The sequence below is a fragment of the Poeciliopsis prolifica genome, unplaced genomic scaffold (genome assembly GCF_027474105.1).
Source record: "Poeciliopsis prolifica strain line A6 unplaced genomic scaffold, Auburn_PproV2 SCAFFOLD228, whole genome shotgun sequence".
NCBI lineage: Eukaryota > Metazoa > Chordata > Actinopteri > Cyprinodontiformes > Poeciliidae > Poeciliopsis > Poeciliopsis prolifica.
The window spans coordinates 19,749-42,888 of record NW_026562603.1 but is presented as its reverse complement, the minus strand read 5'-3'; the positions used below and the strand labels follow the sequence as shown (position 1 = coordinate 42,888).

At 45.7% G+C, this 23,140-nt stretch overlaps 1 long non-coding RNA gene across 1 annotated transcript; it reads right to left on the bottom strand.

The window, feature by feature from the left end:
- Positions 1-2,848: 2,848 nt before the first annotated feature.
- LOC129357072 (uncharacterized) lies at positions 2,849-12,693 on the bottom strand. Its single transcript, XR_008605488.1, has 3 exons — positions 12,614-12,693; positions 4,585-4,738; positions 2,849-3,080 (listed from the first exon to the last, which is right to left on the bottom strand). It is a non-coding gene; the product is annotated as an uncharacterized LOC129357072 (long non-coding RNA).
- Positions 12,694-23,140: the final 10,447 nt, after the last annotated feature.

Here is a 23,140-nt window from a genome sequence, read left to right as displayed (position 1 = left end):
CATCCACAGTGATCCGGTTGGACTGTGTGACTGAGAGGGCCCCAGCACCCCACCAGGAACCGGCGGAAGCCTTGTTCCTCCTGACGGTCCAGTCGACCCGGTTCTACTGGAACCAGAACTTCTGCTCCACCTCCAGCTGCTGTGGTTCTCACCCAAACCAGCCTGTTCCCCTCCTGGCCTGTGGGGGCGCTGCACCAACAACCACTGCAGGAAACGACACTAAAACCTCTGAAGACACTGAGAGCAACTTCCTGTTTCACCAGATGAACCAAGATGGAGGCATCAGAGTTTAGTGATTTCTCTTTAGTCTTTGGCTGAAGACCAGGAGCCATTGCTGCTGCTAGCGCTAGGCTAACACGTTAACATTGGTTACCCAGAATGCCCTGCGCTGTACTCCACTTCCTGCTTTTGGAGCGGTTTTGGAGGTCAGAGGTTGAGTAGCGTTCAGTCGATGTTCAGCAGCATTTTACTGTGAAACTTCCTGTTTTTGTGTCGATCCAGCAGAAGATCCTGTTCTCCTTCATGTTTGGACCTCGAAGCGCCATCGTTTCCATCTCAGCGCTTGTAGACATGAATCTACCGTCACCATGTTGGAGCTGCTGTGGCGTCACCATGGCGGCCGGCTAATAGATGCAGGCTGTCCGTTAGAGCCTTCAATGGCGGCCATTGTTCAGGAACGTTGGTGAGTCAGGGAGTAAGCCGAGGAGCAGGGGGCGGCTCTGTGTGGCTGCAGCTGGCACAACCAGAGGGGGATGTGATGCATCAGGAGCTGGAGAGACTTCCAGTCTCTGAAACTGAACAGGAGCCAGACGGACGGTCATGGCCAACGCCGATGACAGAACCGTATTTCAGTCACAATGCGCTTTATTGTCGTTAAATCAGAGAAGAAGTGTTCTTGTGTGAGTCGCAGTGGGTGAGGTGAAGGTGTGGTCGCTTGTTTCCATGTAGGAAGAGGAGCAGCAGCCTTCGTCGGCCGCCATGGGAAAAAACAAGCGAGGGAACGGACCGGGTTCCAAACCAGAGCGGTTCTGGAAATATGTGTTGACCACGTGATGGGCCGCAGGGCCCGGCCGATTCCCCCGAAGAGCCTCGTTAAAAAGCAAAATCCGCAGCAGAGCTCAGTGGGAAACGGACCGACGGCCCAGAAACGTCTGAGGAACCACAAGTTTACATACACCCTGTAAACACACGTTCTCTGTGTTCAATGAGAACCAAACTTCTCCGGCTTCAGATTATTTCTATTCACTGAAAGTCAGAAAATCAGCAAGAACATTTTCAGTTTCTCTGAGTTCAGAAGTTATACCTTTGGTCAGAATCTTAAACTGTCTGATTCGGGTCAGATGTTCTGGGTTTCATTCCTAACGTTTCACCCTGTAGTTTGCTGGAGTTCTGGTCCATTCCTCCCAACAGAACCGGTAGAACCGGGTCGGGCTTGTAGAACCTGTGGATGTGAAGCTCACCGTCCTTCTGATTTCTTCAGATGTTGCTTCAGTATTTCCACATAATCTTCTTTCCTCTGGATTCCATCTGGGTTCGGAAGCGCACCGGTTCCTCCTGCAGTAAAACAACCCCACAGCATCATGCTGCCACCACCGTACTTCAGTTAGGATGGTCCAAACAGTTCCACTGACTTCTTCTTCGCTGAGTGGCCTTTCAGGTCCGATTCGCTGGATGAAGATGCCATCTCTGGTTTTGGTTCCGGGTCAGTCTGGACGGTTTGGACCAGAACCGTCCTTCCTGAGCAGGACACGTCCGTCCCCCCGGTGTCTCTGATGTCCTCCGTGAGCCCAGAACCGCCTCACGTCCATCAGAGTCTCAGAAGCTTCCTCTGATTTGTTTAAACTGGAATCCATTCAGAACCGGATCCAGAACCGGATCCAGAACCACGTGTCCTGCATCAGGAATGAACTCAGCTCAGATGGTTTGGGCTTTTGTTCGGTTTATCGTCTCACACTGACTGATGATCTCACCATCTATAAATCAGAACCTCGGTTCTTACAAAAACACGAGACAAGCGTTTTAAAGATGGCCGCCGTCCAGATTGGCGATCCTGATCTATAATCAATGAGCGAAAAATCAGGAGAGAACAGGCGATGTCCAACTTCCTGCATCATCAAATCATTTATCACAGAGTTTTGTTCTTGACTTGGGTTAAAGCTGCAGGCTCTGACAATAAGCCGATGACATCACGCAGTTCGGGTTGGGCCGAACAGAACCGCAGGAGGAACAAACAACCTCTGCCCGAGCTTTGATGTTTTCATTTAACGCCTGCCAGCATTTCTGAGGTTTTCTGCAGATTTTGGTTCTTCTCTTCCTAACTGAGCATGTTGATGTTGGAGCGTCACGTTGGGCCCGACGGGCTGCAACCGGGTCCAGGTGCAGAGCGGCCCATCAGAACCGGTCTGCGGGTGTTGATCAGCGTAGAGAAATGAAGGAAACAGGATTGCTGGGGCGATCCGCATCTGGCAAACAGATTTTATACGCCGACGTTTTTCCGTCCTGCTGCTGCCGCCATCAGCTGCTCCTCATTCCAACAAATAAAACTGGAACGTTTTCACAGAAAGAGGAAAACTAAGTACACTCCATGATGACCTCTAACCTCAGCCCAGCAGCCATCTTGATTCTACAGTCATACTGGTTCAGGGTCATGACCTTTGACCTGTTGAGACTGAGATGGAGCTCTGAGCTGATCAGACGTGTTTTCATCTTGGGAATAATCTTCACTTTTATCTTTTAATTTCTATTTTTTAATTATATGTATTTTCTATAATATTTTTTCTTTTTAAATTTATTGTCATTTAAACAAAAAACATTTTAGAATGTTTTTTAAATATTTATTTTAATTGGTTTTATTTTTTAAATTATTTGATTATTATCTTAAGGATAAGAACTTTGAGTCGTCTTGAGGTGACCTTTGACCCTGTCTGTCCTGGCGTCGTGCTAACACCCTGCAGCCTCCATGTTCCTCTCTTCCAGGTTCCTGCTGATGGATGTGTGGGACCGTCCAGGTGGATCCGGACCCGTTTGGGTTCTGCTGGAACCTCCCACTGCGACATCAGAGCCGTCTGTTCCTCGGCCTCCTACACGTGTAATGATCACATCTTCAGTGTTTATCTGTAAAGATCCTTAGAAGTGGAACCGCTGGCTTTGATCAGGACGAGGAACAAATGAATCGGCTTTCGGACCACAAACTGCCTCCAAGCCGCCGATGAAGGAGGAGCAGAAACAGTTCATCCCTGGAGAGGAAACAGGCTGTAAAAATAGTTTCTGCTCGTTTCAGAACCTCCAAAAGCATCAGCTGTTGCTCTGGAAACCAGGTGACCCAGAGGGGGAACACCTGAGCAGAGGCTTCATTTTCAGGTCCCGTCTCCTGACATGATCTCAGGTTTTCTGTGGCTCCAGCTGATCTCTGATGATTTATTGTTACTTTTATTTACAGTTTCAGCATCTAAATTCAGACTCCGGTCCACTCGGCCACGTCGTTTCTTCAGGAAGTCAGAGACCAACCAGCTATGGAAAATGAGAACACTACTAGCTAGCATTAGCATTGGTTATGCTAATGTTAGAAACAAAACATTTATCATTGATATGCAGAACCTGTAACTTCATACATCAGCTGCCTTGATGACAGTTAATCCAACGTGACACAAAGTATAAACATGATGCATAAAACTGAGCTGAAGTTGGCTTCTGATTGGGAAAATAACGTTTCACAACCTTAAGTTATCAAAAATTAATGTCTACTCATTGATTGTGATTATCCCAACCAATTATCTTTAACTTGTTCCAGTTCACAAACTTTAACTCTCAGACTCCTCAAACATGAACGATATTATTCTAAACTAAAAGCAGAATATTTATAGCCTAGTTTGTGATTTATGAAACTTTATTTGATCAGTGAAAATTCAATGCAGAATTATATTAGCATGTTCCACAAATCACAAACTAGATTAAAAATATTCTGCTTTAAATGTTGAAAAAAGTCAGTTACGCCCTGCCAAACTAAATATGCTAGTTGTTAGCCTGACCAAGGCTAACATTAGCTCAGGCAGTGCTAATGCTAGGCTAGCCAAATCTAACGCTAGCATGTCTATGCTAACAGTCAGGAGAGTAAGTAGGCAATCCAGCATACCACCCTTAGCTTGCTAGTCATTAGCCTATCTGATGCTAATGCTAGTGATTAGCTTCCTTCTCATTGGCTAGCACTGGTTGTTTCTGCTGGCCAATCACTAATCAGATGATCAGAACGAATGAGGACGTAGCCTCGTGTCAGCCTGGTGACCCCAGACTGTTCCTGGATCATTGACGGACGTTTGGTTCTGACTCTCTGGTTCTGGGAGGCCCAATCCTCTGGAGGTGAACCGACCATACCGGACCGGACCAGAACCAGGACGTTTCTGTGGAGATGGAGATCCCAGCCAGAAGTTCTCATGACAGATATCATCTTTGCTCCAGTAAGAGAACCAGAACCGATCCTGGAGGCGGTTTGGACCCAAACCATGCTGCAGAAGAACTTCATCAGAACCTGATTCACCTGACATGAAGTCAGCTGATCCTCCGAGGAAACCAGTGAAGATGATTCACCTTCAAACTAACAGCATTCGTCAGTTTAACATCTGGGCCACATCTGGACCCGAGGCGCCGAGCTGCAGGACGCGTCGCTCCAACGCCGCTCTTCCACCTTCAGGGCCAATCAGGACTCAGGATTTAAAGATGCTTCTTATTGTTGCTGTTGTTTCTGAAAGTGTAAGAGAAAATCAGAGCCAAAAGGAACCCAGAGGAGCTCAGGCTGATGACGCCTCTGCTCTGTGGGAAACTGTTTATATTTTTGCTTTTTTACACGTTTAGGTCATCGAACAAGTTTTATTACGCAATAAAAAGTTCAAGAAAGCCGTTATTAGCAGATTTAGTTTGCATGACGGCAACCGCGCCGCGGTAACAAGGCCTTGAAGGTGGTTTAATGTTTCAGCATGATGTGACCCCATGACCTCTGGAACACTTACTCAGCCTGACTCTGAACCCGATCAGAAAGTCGGTCCGGTTTGGTTTTGGTCCGATCCGAAGCTTCCAGGTGAAACTGGTTTCAAGAACATGGAGCAGAAAACTTAAGTTCCAACTTCAGATTTTACCAAAAGTAAAAATATGATGAATCGTCTGCTGTGTGTGAGCCAAGGAGGAGGAAGTCCGAATATGGCCTCAGAGAAACCAACAGTCCAATAACAGCCCCCCCCCCGGCGATGGTGACCCCCCCCTCCTCCTCACGGCGATGGTGACCCCCCCCCCTCCCCCCCATGGCGATGGTGACCCCCCTCCCCCTCACGGCGATGGTGACCCCCCCCTCCCCCTCAAGGCGATGGTGACCCCCCCCCTCCCCCCCATGGCGATGGTGACCCCCCCCCTCCTCCTCACGGCGATGGTGACCCCCCCCTCCTCCTCACGGCGATGGTGACCCCCCCCCTCCCCTCAAGGCGATGGTGACCCCCCCCTCCCCCCCATGGCGATGGTGACCCCCCCCCTCCCCCTCAAGGCGATGGTGACCCCCCCCCTCCCCCTCAAGGCGATGGTGACCCCCCCCCTCCCCCCCATGGCGATGGTGACCCCCCCTCCCCCCATGGCGATGGTGACCCCCCCCCTCCCCCTCAAGGCGATGGTGACCCCCCCCCTCCCCCCCATGGCGATGGTGACCCCCCCCTCCCCTCACGGCGATGGTGACCCCCCCTCCCCCTCAAGGCGATGGTGACCCCCCCATGGCGATGGTGACCCCCCCTCCCCCCCATGGCGATGGTGACCCCCCCTCCCCCCCATGGCGATGGTGACCCCCCCCTCCCCCTCACGGCGATGGTGACCCCCCCCCCCCCTTCGGCGGCGACAGGAGACACGTCTGTCTTCTCGTCCTGCTTTGTGTCGCCACTCAGGTTCCTGACAACAAAAACTATTCAGGAAATTCATAAATTTGACAAATTAAACTGACAACTGAAGTATTTATGACCTTTTGAGAATATTTAAAGTGTGATATATATTATTATTCCAGGTCAAACCCAACAAATAAACAACGTTTTGCTACAGTCGGCTTCTGCTTTGGGACAGCCTTCCATCCGAGCCGAGTTTAGAAAGTTTATAAATATTACAAAATGTTTTATTCAGAACATAAACAGAAAATCTCAGGCAGCGTTTCCTGAGCTTCAGATTCACTTCGTATTCCAGATGGTTTCACCGCCGAGGAAATGAAGAGGCAGCCTTCATCCTCCTCTTCCTCAGTGGACCTGAGGCTGGTTCACAGGACTTTGACTAGGCAGGAAGTTGAACCTCAGGAAGCTCAGAGCTGACGATTCGTCTCGATCCAGAATCAGTAAATCTGAAGCTGGAAGCTTCGGTTTTATGATGAATCTTCCTTCTTCTTCCTGTTTGCACTATTAAAGATGGAAACATAAATCTGCTGAACTGATACTCAGGAAACCAAAGTCCACTCAGGTATTTTAGGGAAAATAAAAATATTTAGCGACGGATGGTCATGAAGGGTTAAATGATATGAGACATAATTTGATGGAAAACAAAACAGATCCCTGAGAACGGCAGCGACTCCGTTCCAATCAACATTTAATTTACTGATCTCATCCTGTTTATCTCAGTACATAAAATAAAGCTATTGTTTCATTAGCTATTGTTTCATTAGCTATTGTTTCATTAGCTATTGTTTCATTAGCTATTGTTTCATTAGCTATTGTTCCAGCTAATGAAACAATAGCTGGAACAATAATCAAGAAAAAATGTGATGTTAAAAGTCACAATGTATCGTTGTCTGGCCTGTTTCTACATATTAGTTTCACTTTAAGACAAAAAACTGATAAATATTTGCTTGCTCCTTCTAAAGATTTGATTTTTTTAAATTTGAAGTTGAAACTATTTCTTCTTCACAAGAAGGAAAAAGATTACCGTAAGTTTCAGTATATAAGCTGCGAGTTTTTCCCTTGCTTTCAACCGTGCGGTTTGTAGCCCAGTGTGGCCACTAGGGGCTCTTTAGCAGGAAGTGAGTTATTGAAACTAAAAAATCCAAGAAGAAAGTGCTGATTTTCATTTAGAACAAGCCCAAGCTGGCAGCTTGTCATGGAAGAAGTTCATATGATGCAGCTTTCAAGTTAAAGGATGTCGATCTGGCAGGACAGATCGAGAGCCGCTGCAAGGAAACTCACCGTGAATCCAAGGAGACACGAGCAACTTCTAGCTTATAGTCTGGAAAATACGGTGCTAGGATCAATTGGCACTTCTAAGATATATTTCAATCTGAAGTTTCTGCTTTAATCTGAAACAGTTATTTGATGTATTTACCTGGAACATCTTTTACAATAGTAAAACAACTTTTGGTAAGGTTCTGATGGTCATTAGAGAAAAGGAGCAGAAAAAAAAGATTGGAGGAAGTTTTAGTACATCGACCTCAGTGAACTTTATTAAGCTCTGGCAAAACGCATCAGATGGCGTCGCCTCAGACAGACGCTTCCAAGATGGCGTCGCCTCAGACAGACGCTTCCAAGATGGCGTCGCCTCAGACAGACGCTTCCAAGATGGCGTCGCCTCAGACAGACGCTTCCAAGATGGCGTCGCCTCAGACAGACGCTTCCAAGATGGCGTCGCCTCAGACAGACGCTTCCAAGATGGCGTCGCCTCAGACAGACGCTTCCAAGATGGCGTCGCCTCAGACAGACGCTTCCGCTGAAGATTAAAACTGTCCAGAAGTTGATGACTGATTTCATATGGAAATGCTAAAATATTTAGAAGATTCAGTAACTGAATCTGTATCTCGAGATTATTATAAGTGAGCCGCAAATACAAACTTTCTGCATCAATCAACAGGCTCCTGGCTCATATCTGACCTTTAACCTCTTCATTTTCAAGCTGTTGCTGCTGATTGGTTTTAAGTTTTTATTTAGTTATTTAAAATGCTGCAGATAAAGTTATTTTGTTTTAAAGGTATGGTTCCATGTTCAAGGTCCTGGGTTCGATTCCCGCCCCGGGGTCTTTCTGCACGGAGTCTGCATGTTCTCCCTGTGCATGCTGGGTTCTCTCTGGGTTCCCCAGCTTCCTCCCACAGTCCAAAAACATGACTGTCAGGTTAATTGGCCTTCCCAAATCCTCCCTAGGTGTGTGTGTGTGTGTGTGTGTGTGTGTGTGTGTGTGTGTGTGCGCATGGTTGTTTGTCCTGTTTGTCTCTGTCTTGCCCTGCGACAGACTGGTGACCTGTCCAGGTGACCCCGCCTCTCGCCCAGAACGCAGCTGGAGAGGAACCATCACCTCTTGACCCCGTTAGGGAGAAGGGTGCTCAGAAAATGGATGGATGGGTTCCATGTTAGTAATGTTAAATTAAAACCTGAACTTTCTCTGAAGCGGTTCTGAAGTCCTGTCCAGCGCCGGAGCAGCAGAGCCGACCCATAATCTGGAAATAAAATCCACTGGAAGGATTTCGGCGCTGATCAGGACCGCCGCTGTCCTGATGGGGAACATGGCCGCCATCATGTGACCAGAGGAAGGAAAACAGTTTGATCCTGTGCAGACCTCTGGACTTCTGAACGCGACGTCTCTCCAGAAACGCCATAATTCGTCCCTGCTGGACGCTCACTTGCCTCCCGGTGTCTTCGCACGCCGACTTCCATCGGAAACAGACAAATGTGAGGCTTTTTACATGACAGGCGGTGAGGTCCAGAGGCCCGGTTTGAGTCCACTAATCGCTTCATCGTTTTCATGTGGCTTCATGTTCTGTCAGGGGTCCAGGAAACAGGACGTCCTGTTTCCATGGCGACTGATTCTGGTGGTTAGCCTTCATGCTGACGAAGCCTCAGCTACACAGGAGATTTCTGGGAAACCAAATGAACTTTTATGTGTTTTGGCCTTTAATCCACATAAACTCTGCTTAGAATCACTAAAAATAAAAATGCCGACCAAAGAGATTTGAGAATTCTCCTTATTTTAAGAGAGGAAAATGGAGGCCAAAGGTTAAGAGGTCAGAGCATGACCGTCTGCCCACATACGACCGGTCGGCCATTTGGCGGAGGAAAGATGGCCGCTGTCACAGAGCAGCGGATTTCTACGTTGGCTTGGCTTCTGATCCCTTGAGACCCAAAACAGAGGAAGATGACTGTATGAATTATATGGTTGTAAGTTAATGGGTTTTAATAGTTTCTACATGCTACAGAATAATGAAAGACTAGAGAGGAACGACGACTGGAGCGCTGCCTCCAACATCCCATTACGTCTCATTTATTTAACCAACTAACGTTTTACAATATGCAAAGACAATGCTTTATGTTACTTTATTCCATAAATCTTGTTTACTTTTCTCAGAAGTCATAATCTACTTCAACATGTTACCATCCTTCCCTTAGATCAGTGCTTCTCAATTATTTTCCGTTACGCCCCCCCTAGCAAGAAGAAAACTATTCGCGCCCCCCACTCCGCACCGTGACTATCCATCTCTGCATAACATTTTTTCCTTATTAACATTTTTTTCGCTGAAAAAACTCTAGCGGCTTATCTGCGTGATTGGGATGTAACGTATTTAAGTGACGCGCTAATTTATTTGGCTTCATGCTGTCCGCTGCGAGCATTTTTAGACACAGCAAACACACCGGTCTTTCCTCTTCTCCAACTGTAGTCACAGTGAAGCCAAGCGCTAAATACGCTTCGTCGTATTTCCTCTTCTTAGCTTTCGGTTGACTTTCTGTTGTCTCATTATCTTTGTCTCTCTCCGCTTTTCTTTTCATCCCTGTGAAAAACTTTTTCATGTTGGGGGTTGTTGAATAACGGACGCCATAGACAGAACGCAGTCGGAGCTTTTTGTTGACTTAACACTGCTAACCAAGGCAAACCTGTTGTCTTGTAAGTCATGAAATGTTGCACTGTCGCAAACGTGACAGAAGTAACAATGAGAGCGCCACTGCCGCCTACTGTGCGCAATTACACTTTATACTAGTTCGGCCAAAAAAAAAGCCTGTTCCCCAGGATCACACGCCCCCCCAGGTATCGCACCGCGCCCCCCAAAGGGGGCCCGCCCCACTATTTGAGAAACACTGCCTTAGATGAAGAAAACGCAGGTAAATTATGTTAACCAGGATTAATGAACACTTTTTAAAGCCTTACTGCTCCAACCGACTTTGACCTAATGATCAAATTACAAGAAAAATATAGAATTTAAAATAATTCCAAAGTTACTGAACAAAGAATAGTTTCTGTACCTCCCTTTACTCTCAGATACTTTATGAGTCACTAAATAATGTACCCTAGGATGGCCAGACGTCCCCGGCTGAAGCCGTCCCTGGAAAAGTCCCCGATTTTACTATTTTATTAACGAGAAAAAAAAAAGTTTCCTGTAGATTGTTATTACGGTGGCCCTGCGACAGCCTGGCGACCTGTCCAGTGACCCCGCCTCTCGCCTGGAACGCAGCTGGAGAGGCACCAGCACCTCCCGACCCCGTTAGGGAGGAGGGTGACCGGACAATGGATGGATGTTATTACGGAAACCCCTTCGCCCCTTTTCCACCGGCAGGGAGTAGAAAGCGTGAGTGAACGAGTTGCGCGCAGACACAGCAGTTACGGTAGCTGCTCACGCTTCTGTTAACGTTACAGAGAAGAAGAAGAGCATCGTAGCCAACCGCCAATAAAAATGAAGAAGAGCAGCTGCAGTTTTGAGCAGCTGACCTGATACAGAAACATCGAGTTTTGTTTGAACTGCAAGTTGTTTGAACTTGCGTCATAAAGAATTGGTTCACATAAAACTAAACTTTTATTAACAAACACAACAAGACGAGAGCACAATGAACAGCTACAGAATGAGCCAGAGAGAGAAATAGCAACAGGATGGTTAAAATAAAGATGTTTTGGAATTAACTGGTGATCATTGGTTGTATTTTCCAAGCTAGATATGAGTTTAAGCATGTAAAGTTTATCACAAACAGTGGAATCGATCAGTGACAAGAAAACTGAATGAAGAGCCTGAACTGAACCTGATGGAGAGATCATCTCTTCTGTTTGTCCAAACATCTTTATTTCTTTTTTGCTAAATATGGAATTTTTGAGATTTCATCAGCTGATGAAAAAGGTTAATATTTTTACTAAGATTTTATTGGGAAGAATCCAGCTCCTCGTCTCAAAATAACCAAATTATATAGGAAAACTAATTTTATTTCTTAAATTGTACATTTTCAGTTTTTTTGGGAAATTGAGATGATTTTATGTGTCTGTTACTGGCAGACTGATAAAAGATGAAATAGGAGGAAAATATTCTGATAAACTGAATGAATGAGGAAAACAGGAAAACTGACAAAGCTGGAGAGAAATATGAAATATAAACATATTTAATATCTTATATCTTGCATTTTAAGTGTTTCTCTTTACTATCTTTGTGATGTTTTTCACATAATCTTTTCTGCTCTTATTTCATCCAGACGTCTCTGATCGTGCGGCTCTTCAGACTCAGGAGGTTTTCACATCCAGAGATGAAGTCATGTTAGTGGAGCAGAGTTCACTCATCTCCAACACACACAGCGTCCTCACATATCAGCTACATAATGTTACACGCTCATGTATTTATGGACACTAATGTGTCCATTCATGCACGACATTCACTTGTGAACAAAGTTGTTGGTATCGTCTGTTAAAGACTGAAAAACCCACAGTGTCACTGAAACAACCTGAAACTGACAAAAAGTGATGAAGATTTACTGAAAATTAATCAATAAAAAAATCAGACATGGTTTTTAATTGAGGTTCAGCAGAATAAGAAAATGACAAACCAAGATGACGACAGCCGTACAGATTATTCTGAAAGTTAAAGGTCCAACAGGACTGGAGCCGTTCAGCCTGGCTGTGATGGATAACAGTCCAGAACAACCAAGTTCAGAAAGTAAAGGTGAACTACAAGGTCAAGGTGGACTTCATGTGAGACGATGAAGGAAAGCAAATCATTAAAAAGTGAGGCTGGAATTTACAGACGAGACAAACTGTCCATCAGCTCCATGATCACAGACACAAACATGCTAATAAGTTTTAAGTACCATCATTTTAATTGAGCCACAATCTAAATCAGTAAACACTTTTTATTACTTTTGTCAGTTTTAAGTTACTTCAGTTTCCACTGTGGGCTTTTTGTTCATTAACAGAAAATACCAACTATTCATGTTTGCTCACTTACAAAGTATGAACACAATTTGCCCCATATTTCCAGTTTTAGTTTTCCATTACTTTTATTTATCAATAGAAATATTACCACTGTGTGGAGAGACATGTTCCTGCTTTGATATTCTATTTTTAATGTTTACGTATTAATAGATATGTAAACTGTAACTGTCCCAGTTTCTTCATTTATTTAGATAAATTAACTTTTCTTTATCGCTGAGCGAGAAATGTCCCCAGAATGAGTCTTGGAAATCTGGCCACCTTAATGTAAACTGACTATTACTGAAACTAAAGAAAACTTTTACAACTGGAGTGAAACCTGAACTGGAAACCATGAGGCAGGTTAGCAACAGGTTAGCAACAGGTTAGCAGGGAGGTGAACAGAAACTACAGCGCCACCTACTGAAGAGCAACAGGAAAACATTTTCTTGTGTTTTTACGGTGAACTGACCTGAGGAATCATGAAACAGGAGAGCAATAACGACCGAGCGCTGCCATTAGCATCCATGTTGCGTCTGACTCAAACAGGAAGTGCGCCCAAAACCGACCCGGAAGCAACGGTCCCCAGACAAAGGTTCCACCTGGCCCTTCTGTTCCCCATTACCCTCATAAATACAGGAACATTAATGCGCCTCAATGCAAACTAGATATACATTCTTCATTTTTCTTAGGATATAGAATAAAAAGTATATAATAATATTCTACAATCACAAAATAACCAAAATAATGCAGTGACATTTTAAGTGCACCACATAAACAAGGCTGATTCAAAATGCTCATACAGATTATGCTAATCATTAGCATTAGCATGATAATACAAATGTTCAGATAAGAAGCTCAGATTGTTAGCCTAGAGATAATAGTCATTAGCATTAGGGATGTACTTATTTTTTATGGTGCTGTAGGGTTATTCTTCAGAAATAAACTTTAACGCCTTACAGCTGCTCTTGACCAACTCACCAAAACACAATTTTCCACTTAATGTTTTAAAACCAGAAATATTAATTTGCTGCTTTGATGTTTTAGCTTTAATTGGTTTATTTTTCTGTGGGCCTTTAATTTTTTAAAGGCGACGTTCACTCAGGAAGATCATTGGTGGCGCGCTGCCTGCTTGGACTGATCTGACAGTTAATTGAGAAGTGTAATAAAAGCTCTTAGTTTAGCTTCTAATATGGATTTTATTACTATTAACGCTTTACTCATCAAATCTGGTGCAAAAAGAGGCCAGTCATTCATCTCTCATTAATTTATGTTTTGGTGGAAATAAGCGGTGGAGCCACACAGATTTTCCTCGGCAGCTGCTGAGCGGTTTGTTCCAGGCTGATGAATCGAGTCGTTATGTGGAAGCGTTTATTTGGGAGCAGAATAAACATGGACTCTGTGGGATGTTTCTCTCCACGTCCGGCCCAAACCGTGATCCCACCTGAGGCTCAGGAAACGCAAGAAAACAATCATATCATCGATTTTAACTCCCATCGATGCAACATTACCATCAGACATGAAATATTGGTTCTGTCTGAGCTGAATCTTTATAACACGTCAACATTTTCCTTCTGCTGCCGATTTGAGGCTGAAACTGTAAATCAGACCTGATGGTGGAAAAGTTGGAGCCGCAGAGAGAGCAGGCGGTGGCAGCATCATGCTGGGGTGGAGGTCGTCCCCCGTCTCTCTGCTAACATGTCGTGTTTCTGTAAACCTGCTGATGTCAGAGTCAAAGCTCAGTGGAGTCCCTCACGGCTCAGTATCAGGACTCATTGCACTTATTTTGAAAATGTTCCTGGAGGACAAATAATAAAACATTTTTCACAGAAAACAGACGATTCTGGATCCGATCTAGAACCCGATCCAGAACTCGATCTAGAACCTGATCTAGAACCAGAACCCGATCCAGGACCTGATCCAGAACCAGATCTAGAAACCGATCCAGAACATGATCTAGAACCTGATCTAGAACCTGAACCCGATCCAGAACCTGATCCAGAAACCGATCCAGAACCCAATCTAGAAACCGATCTAGAACCTGAACCTGATCTAGAACCCAATCTAGAACCCAATCTAGAACCCGATCTAGAACCCGATCCAGAACTCGATCTAGAACCTGATCTAGAACCTGAACCCGATCCAGGACCTGATCTAGAACCTGATCCAGAACCCGATCCAGAACCCGATCCAGAACCTGATCTAGAACCCGATCCAGAACCCGAACCAGAACCTGATCTAGAACCCGATCCAGAACCCGATCCAGAACCTGATCCAGAAACCGATCCAGAACCCAATCTAGAAACCGATCTAGAACCTGAACCTGATCTAGAACCAATCTAGAACCCGATCTAGAACCTGATCTAGAACCTGAACCCAATCTAGAACCTGAACCCAATCTAGAACCCGATCTAGAACCTGAACCCAATCTAGAACCCGATCCAGAACCCGATCTAGAACCTGATCTAGAACCTGAACCCAATCTAGAACCTAAACCCAATCTAGAACCGATCCAGAACCCGATCCAGAACCCGATCTAGAACCTGGACCCAATCTAGAACCCGATCTAGAACCTGGTCTAGAACCTGAACCCGATCTAGAACCCAATCTAGAACCCGATCTAGAACCTGAACCCGATCTAGAACCCAATCTAGAACCCGATCTAGAACCTGAACCCAATCTAGAACCCGATCCAGAACCTGATCTAGAACCTGAACCCAATCTAGAACCTAAACCCAATCTAGAACCCGATCCAGAACCCGATCCAGAACCCGATCTAGAACCTGGACCCAATCTAGAACCCGATCTAGAACCTGGTCTAGAACCTGAACCCGATCTAGAACCCAATCTAGAACCCGATCTAGAACCTGAACCGGATCTAGAACCCAATCCAGAACCCGATCTAGAACCCGATCCAGAACCCGATCCAGAACCTGATCTAGAACCTGATCTAGATCTTTAGCTCCTCTCTGAGATCTCAGAAAAATCCTTCAGACTTTGTGCTGCTTTTTTCTTTTTCTTTGTTTTAATATTTGTGGTTTGTGATGTTTTAAAGCTGCAACATAAATAAGCTGGTGATGCTGCAGCAGGAAAACCTGCAGCGTTCCATTGGTACCTTCACCCTCCAGAACCTTATCTGGATCCAACATGGTTTTGATTGAAAAGTCGTTTCACTCTGTAGTGATGAAGTGAAACTGCATTTGTTTCGATCATATTGTGCATCAATGTATACTTCACATTTGTGGTGCAATTTTAAAAAAGCCAGTCTTCAAAGATTGAAAGTGGCTTTTAATGATGCTTTAAGACTTTTGTTAAATACGCCCAGATGGACCAGTACCAGTGAACTGTGTGTATCTGCTCTTGTCAGCACTTTGATGGCTGTTTTCAGAAAGTTTATGTATAAATGTATTTGTCCTGTAAACGAGTCTAATAATAGAATTATTCTATGTGCCGTAAAATACTCATCTCTACTCTGATGGCCTCCTGACGGGTTAGTTGCCATTTTTAATCCACTTTTTATTCTTTTATCGTTTTTGTTTTCTTTTTGATCTAAATTTGGACTTTAAGTCTGTGTAATAAAAAAAATCTATCTACTTTCACATGATGAGCAACAGGAACGTTCAGCGTCAACTTGTCAGAAAAAAAGAAACAATACTATTACTATTACTATTACTAGTACCATTACTAGTACTATTAATAGTACTATTACTAATATTATTACTATTACTTGTACCATAACTAGGACTAGTGATATTACTATTACTAGTACTATTACCAGTAATGGTACTAGAAATAGTACCATTACTAGTACTAGTAATAGTACCATTACTATTACTAGTACTAGTACTAGTAATAGTACTAGTACTATTACTAGTAATAGTAATAGTAATAGTAATAGTACCATTACTATTACTAGTAATAGTACTAGTACTAGTAGTATTACTAGTACCTCTGCTGCTGTATGCTTATCAGTAACATTTCAGCTTCTGCAGTTTAAACTATGAAACGTTCAGAGTCTCTGAGTTTCCTCCTGGTTCTGTCTTCAGGGTTCTGGCGGTTCGGTCCAGCTGCTGATCCTGGTTCATGTTTTCCCCTCACAGCTGGTTGCCTAGCAACACCATAACAGCACAGGAAACCGGCGGGGTGAGTAATGGACCGGGCCTCTGGACCGGGCCTCTGGACCGGGTCTCTGGGCCGGGCCTCTGGGCCGGGCCTCTGGACCGGGCCTCTGGACCGGGTCTCTGGGCCGGGTCTCTGGGCCGGGTCTCTGGGCCGGGCCTCTGACCGGGCCTCTGGACCGGGCCTCTGGGCCGGGCCTCTGGGCCGGGCCTCTGGGCCGGGCCTCTGGACCGGGTCTCTGGACCGGGTCTCTGGACCGGGCCTCTGGACCGGGCCTCTGGACCGGGTCTCTGGGCCGGGCCTCTGGGCCGGGCCTCTGGACCGGGCCTCTGGACCGGGTCTCTGGGCCGGGTCTCTGGGCCGGGTCTCTGGGCCGGGCCTCTGGACCGGGCCTCTGGACCGGGCCTCTGGACGGGCCTCTGGGCCGGGCCTCTGGGCCGGCCTCTGGGCCGGGCCTCTGGGCCGGGCCTCTGGACCGGGTCTCTGGACCGGGTCTCTGGACCGGGTCTCTGGACCGGGCCTCTGGACCGAACGCGCTGCAGACACTTTATCAGCTGTCTGTGACCCGATGGGCCGACCCGTTTTTAGGTTTCAGGCTCCATTGGAGGTGAAATCGCGACCTGCTGACCTCTGGGAACCACAGAGAGACGCCTGGTCCGTTTTGGGCCGGCGAGCCGTCCTCTGGGTCAGAACCGGGTCAGAACCAGCTGCAGTCCAGGGAATGCGTCACACAGATGGTTGTGTTACTTTTGCACGTGAACAGCAGAACCTCCACAGCTCAGCTAAAAGCCCAAACTGGATTTATCAGCGGCTGGTTTCACTAAAACCTCCAGATGATTTAGTGTCAGCAGGTCGTCGTGATTCTGGATCCTCCGAAACAGAACCAGCTGGTTTCATTTGCTCTGAAGCCACTTTAAGACCAGAGGACACGAAGCAGGTGGGCAATGAAAACTGCAGCTAACTGCAAAGCTAACTGAAAGCTAACGCTAAAAGGCAAAAATCTTAGTGCTTTGTAATTTATCTAGAGAAGCTAAGTGCTACATGTTTAACAGAAAATTAGCTCTGCTGTTAGCGGATTAGCACAGGTTCACTGTTTGCCTCCATCTTGATTGTGTGGCCTCTTTAAAGAGACGGTTCATCCCTCCTGGCTGCTTCATTCTGTTTTATCTGGTGATTTTAATGTTTGTTTGTGAGGTTTATAAAACATACTTCACTTCTTCTCTTGAGAAAACTGGAACACAAAGCCACGTTTCCTGGGAAATCTGCATGTTTTCCAAAAGCTGCTGAAACCTCTGACCTCTGACCTCTGTGTCTGCAATCAGATGTAAACAGTTATTAATCATTGTGGTCAGACTGCAGCGCCACCTGCTGCTCCACTTTGACACAACGCTTTTCCGAAGGAGCTCTACTCTTTAAATATTTCATATTTTGACACTTTTATTAATATTTTATGTGACAAACTGACACAAAGTCCTGCAGAACAGAGAAGTGGAAAGAAAACCAACTTATCTCTGCTTTGGATTCGAACCCACAACCTTTTCTCTGGAAGGCAGGAGGCTAACTGCACCGCAGTGCAGCTGTGGGAAGGAAATGTTTCATGAGTTCCAAATTATCTTTACACTAACTAATCTAAAAGCTGCATTTGTATTCAGCCCTTTACTCTGATACCTCAAAACAAAATCTACCAAGACCTGAGCATCGACCTGGGCTGACAGGAGTTTGAATCCTCAGAGGAGACAAAACTTCTGCTAGTCCTCTGTTAGCTAATTCTTAGCTTAGTGCATTACCACTTTTGCAAACATTAGCAAACTGTGCTTCTCCTAAATTACATTTTTCAGACAAATTCTTGAATGTGATTTACTTCTCTGGATTTTAAAGTTTGAGTTGAATAAACTTTTGCTTTTTGTTGTAACCAAAGTTTTTCATTGAATTGAAGTGAGTGCGTTAGCATTAGCAGGTCTAGCGCTTCTGACTGCAGCAATAGCGTTAGCGGAGCTAGCTGTTTAGCTAGCTGTTTAGCTAGCGTTGCTCACTACTGTCACCTGGAATGTTTTAATCTCTTTATGACTTTTTCAAATCAACCCTGATCAAATCTTGATTCAACAGAAACTCGATAAAGTGATTTCTGAAAAGTTTTCAGGCTGCAGTAGTTTTTTGACAGATTGTTTCTCTGGAACTTTTCCTCTTTGGTTTCTGGTTCAGCTTCACCAAACTTTAATCACTGGGTATCGTGTTAAAATCAGAATCCTGGAGGTTGAGACGGTGAGATGCATGAAGAGTAAAATGTGGCTGCCTGACCTCACCCTGCACTGCTCAGATCTTCACCAAACAGGGAGATGTGTCTGGTTTCATTTACCCCGCTCTCCCTCCTCTTCACATTTTTCCTGTTTCTGCAGAGAAAGTGGGAGGAGAGGATCAGGATGGCAAACCTCCAGGCCGTTGAAGTTTGTCCCGTCCCAGCCGCGGACTCTGCCCCACTCCTCCTCTGGCTGCAGAGCGGGACGCCGCCGCCTCCACTCAGCTGCTCTGTCTGCATCTTCATCAGCGCTCAGCTGCGTCCCAGCAGGATTTCACCAGGAGGATAATGACCACAGGTCCATCCTGCTGCCGTCTGTCATAGCTCTGGTCTCTGTTCTTCACCAAGCGGCCTGGTCCGGTCCGGTCCGGTGGAGCGGCTGTGCTTCGGCTCGGGGTGAGTCCTGCGGAGGAGCTTCAGCTCATGTGAACTCAGGATGGTTGTGATAATTACAGCTCTGAGACGTTTCTGGTTTATAGCCCATAAAAGACGCGGCAGCGAGCGTTTAGCGCTGAAAGCTGTACTTTGGGTTGAGGTCAGGCCAAGAGGTGAAGAGGAGGAAGTTCTGCTGCAGACGGTAAAACCAGCAGATGCTTGAACCTCCATGGTTCTGCTGCGGCGCTGATCCGTAACGAGCAGCAAGAAAAACTCTGAGGCTCAGGAACAAGTTTCCACAGCAGCTGCAGCAGCTACTGCTACTGCTGCTGCTGCAGCTGCCACACCCTGAGTCAGCACAGGAAGACACTCCCAGACCACTGGGATGGTTTTACTGGTTCTACTGGTTTTACTGGTTCTACTGGTTTTACTGGTTCTACTGGTTTTACTGGTTCTACTGGTTTTACTGGGCCAGGTTTTGAGTCATGGGCTCCTGGTTGGTCTGGTTGGAAGCAGCTGATGGTCACAGAAGCTGAAAGTTAAACTGTTTCTGTTTTCAGCATCATGAAGAAACGTCAGGTTTTGTGCTCATGGCAACAATGGTTTCCATGGTTCCATGGTTTCCATGGTTCCATGGTTTCCATGGTTCCATGGTTTCCATGGTTTCCATGGTTTCATGGTTTCCATGGTTTCCATGGTTCCATGGTTTCCATGGTTTCCATGGTTTCATGGTTTCCATGGTTTCATGGTTTCCATGGTTTCCATGGTTTCATGGTTTCCATGGTTTCATGTTTTGATGCAGCTGCAGTTTGAAAACAAAGCAGTAAAAATAGTTTTGTCTCTGCTGATAATTTATGAACCTGGCTCTGATTGGCTGCTGGCTCTGATTGGCTGCTGGCTCTGATTGGCTGCTGGCTCTGATTGGCTGCTGGCTCTGATTGGCTGCTGGCTCTGATTGGCTGCTGGCTCTGATTGGCTGCTGGCTCTGATTGGCTGCTGGCTCTGATTGGCTGCTGGCTCTGATTGGCTGCTGGCTCTGATTGGCTGCTGGCAGTGTCCCACCGTCGCTCCAGATGTCAGCCTCCTCCTCATCCTCATGACCTTCATCCTGCAGCATCTGCAGCACACATGTGGCCCTGCAGCCGTTGGGTTTGTGGTTCATCGGATCAGAACCGAGCCGCTCCGTCTCGCTGACTCAGTTCAGAAGCTTTTGTGGGTCTTTTAAATTCCTGAAAACTGGAACAAAGTTTCTTTCTCTCAGCGTTTCTGTCCCAACTGGTTTGTTCATCCAATCACAGAACTTTTATTCATGAGTGACTCACAGGTCAAAGGTCAGGCATTTACTAGAGAAAAGCTGAAACTGGTTCTGGACCAGAGAGAAACAGAGCTGGATCCGTTTAAAGGAATAAAGATTGTTTGGCTGCTGGCAGGGAAAATCTGGAGTTCAGGTTCTGGTTCTGTTCATCTTGTGTTCAGGTTCTGGTTCTGTTCAGGTTCAGGTTCTGGTTCTGTTCAGGTTCAGGTTCTGGTTCTGTTCAGTAGCTCAAAATGTTTATGCCATGAAAACATTGCTGTTTTCTGAAAGTTTGTTCCACATTTTGGTTGGACTGGTTCTGGTTCTGGAAGCAGAGCAGAACCGGAACCAGAACCAGAACCAGCTGTTTGATCCAGTTCTGATGAGTCTCTGTGTTTGCAGCGGCTGCAGGAGCCGAAACGTCCGGCCTTAGAAGGCCTGCAGCTGGTGGGCTGATGGATGTGTGTGTGTGTGTGTGTGTGTGTGTGTAGGTGTGTGTGTGTGTGCGTGTGTGTGGGGTGTGTGTGTGTAGGTGTGTGTGTGCGTGTGTGTGTAGGTGTGTGTGTGTGCGTGTGTGTGTAGGTGTGTGTGTGTGTGTGTGTGTGTAGGTGGGTGTGTGTGTGTGTGTGTGTGTGTAGGTGTGTAGGTGGGTGTGGGTGTGTGTAGGTGTGTGTGTGTGCGTGTGTGTGTAGGTGTGTGTGTGTGTGTGTGTGTAGGTGGGTGTGGGTGGTGTGTAGGTGTGTGTGTGTGTGTGTAGGTGTGTGGGTGTGTGTAGGTGTGTGTGTGTGTGTGTAGGTGTGTGTGTGTGTGTGTGTAGGTGTGTGTGTGGGTGTGTGTAGGTGTGTGTGTGTGTGTAGGTGTGTGTGTGTGTGTAGGTGTGCGTGTGTGTGTGTAGGTGTGTGTGTGTGTGTGTGTGTAGGTGTGTGTGTGTGTGTAGGTGTGTGTGTGTGTGTGTGTAGTGTGTGTGTGTGTGTTGGTTTACTCAGACATCCAGCTCTTCTTTCCATCGTTACGTAACAAACATGGAGGTCTCATCAGCTGTTCATGAATAAAAATGTTTGAAGTTGAAAGTTTTAATCTGACCGGATTAGAACCAACAACTGAAACAACCAGCAGAACTCCTGCTAACCTCTAAAAGAGGAGCTAATTTTTAGCTTAGCGCCTTAGCGTGTTTGCTAACCTTGAAAACGTTTTAGCGCATTTAGCTAACCCTAAACTTCATTTCCTCAATAAATTCTAAAGTTTGCAAAGTTTCCATTTAAAGTTCAACATCTGTGTTGACATGTTAGTTATAGACGGTTTAGAAAATCCAAAACATCAACATTGAACTTCTCATTTTGAAGGGAGAAGACTATTAATGCAGCGGTTCTGTTGGACCCATTAGCTTTATGAAAAAGAAGAAACAAGACAGACAGTAAGATGTAAAATAAATAATCACAGTCTTTGTTGTCTTTCAAGGACAGAAATAATTTGAAGTTAGCGCTTTCGAATTAGCTCCTGCTAGGTGCCGCTACCGTACTTAGCATCCTGATGAGGAATCACAGCTGCTGTTTCCCTGAGTGTCCACTAGAGGTCAGCACTTGTTTCCAAGCAGCAAATGGAAACTCTGCTCTGCTGAGAAACCAATAAAGATCCAAATCTCTGTTTCTCAGCAGACCTATGCCGACTCGTCGTCCCGCAGCATCACTTTTACTTGTGCTGTTACTATGAAACATCTTTACTCTAAAACCGCGGCCAACATTTCGCTTTTACTGCCTCATAAAAACTCCTCCTAATGGCTAAAATCACATCTGCTGATTGCAAGCAGAACTTTGGTTTGTTTTAGGAAGTAAAAGGAATAAATTTATTTTAAAAAGCGTTAGAAATGCCAGGCCTTGGCTATCGGTGTGAAGGTTTAATTTTGTCTGAAAAGAAGTAGAAAGAGCTCTTTTATTTCCTGGGACATGACTTCACATCCCGCTGTAGGAAAAAGTGAGTCTCCTGCAAGCAGCAGCAGCCTGCAGTGAAGCTGAGCAGTTCTCTTAAAAAACAGAATAATGTGAGAGGAAAGTCCAGCGTTTCCCTGGAGACCCCATTACTAAACTTCTCCATCTGGCAGCTCGAGCAGCTGCTTCCAATCATCGCCCTCTGACTACCGAACCCGCTCTGCCTCACACCACAGACTCCCGGCTCAATGCATAAATGCCTGATTATAAGCAGATAAAACATCAAACTCAAAGATTCTCATCTAAATTTCTCCAAACATGGAGGCGCGTTCCCCAGACTGACAGCTTTCTCTGGGAATCCAGATACTTTCCAACAGGGAGCGATCCGAACCTCACAGTTCTGACCCAATCGGTTCGTCTGGCGACGCAGCGCCGTGTTTCCATCAACGTTTCTTTAGTTATGATTAGATATCGCAATAGAAAAGCTTCATGGAAATGGAGAAATTGGAAAACATTTCATTGGAAACTTTGCAGAATAAAATCTGATGTAGTGAATGTTTACGTCACATGACGGAGCAGCTGGTTCCTGTTGTCTGTTTGTCTCCAAACATCCTGCAGCATCAGCAGACAGAACCGTCACAGCCGTCCGACACCAACCAGGAAGTTCCTGTTTACGATCCGCTCTGGATTCGCTCCAGACTGAATTCACATTATTTCATTTTTACGATGTTTTTTAGAGAGAAACATGGAAACAGGATGTGGCTCTTCCTGGTCAGAACCTACAGGTCACTTTCCACAAGCTCTTGAATCATATCAGACATTTTACAATCAGGTGTTCTCATCATGTGACACAGAAAATGTTCCTTTGTGGAACGTTCAGGTTCTCTAAACCTACAGGCTGCACCTGTGACCTGTGACCTTTCTAAACGTACGTGGCTACATTTCCCAATATAGGTATCGACTATTTCCCATTACTCTCAGACACTTTCC